This window comes from Penaeus monodon, chromosome 34 (assembly GCF_015228065.2).
Source record: "Penaeus monodon isolate SGIC_2016 chromosome 34, NSTDA_Pmon_1, whole genome shotgun sequence".
In the NCBI taxonomy this organism is placed as follows: domain Eukaryota; kingdom Metazoa; phylum Arthropoda; class Malacostraca; order Decapoda; family Penaeidae; genus Penaeus; species Penaeus monodon.
Window position 1 is genome coordinate 29,770,091 of NC_051419.1, and position 680 is coordinate 29,770,770.

The window sequence follows — 680 nt, forward strand, 5'->3', positions numbered from 1 at the left end:
GTCCCTTCTGGCTGGCAGGGAACAATCGGGCGAGGCGGCGGGAATATGGGGAAGGGACGGAGGAGGCGAACTCGGTGATGGAAGGAGGGAAAAGGAGAGGAGTAATAGTTACCATACAAGTATTGGCTTCTTCAGGCATATTAAACTGATCTAATGTGGACAAGGGGGAGGGGCGTTAGAGAAGGGAGCCTGTAGATAACAAGGTACATGCTCGTTTACGACAGGTAGCACCACTTTCATTAAACTTATTGAACGTAAAAATGACATTAACTTTTCTCTTAGAGTATACAGCGCCGTTGTGGAAAAATTAAAAGGGCGTGCAGTACTATAACTCGTTGTTATTAGATGTGGGCGGAGAGACATGAGGATACTATAGTTAAGGTGTCTCCAGTGATATAAATCATTATACTGTTATGCAATCCACCGCGAAGAAACGTGATAAATGATAGTTTGGTGTGACAGATTGTTAATGCATCTGATTATTAATGGTACAGTGAGATTTTATTTCTCCAAGGCCCAAACTGCATAAGACTGAGAGAATGCAAATTCTTGTACACAAAGAATTTACATTCTCTCAGCAAAAACAAAAAAGACACAAGCCAATCTTTTATACGCAAATCTACACACAGATACAGTCACAGTCAGTCACACAAAACCATACTCACTCGCCCAGTACAGAT

The 680-nt window shown here is 41.9% G+C and overlaps 1 long non-coding RNA gene across 1 annotated transcript in view; it reads right to left on the minus strand.

The window, feature by feature from the left end:
* The window catches only part of LOC119594697, a 2,317-nt gene that overhangs the window by 824 nt on the left and 813 nt on the right, over positions 1-680 (minus strand). The gene's annotated exons all lie outside the window — the stretch shown is intronic.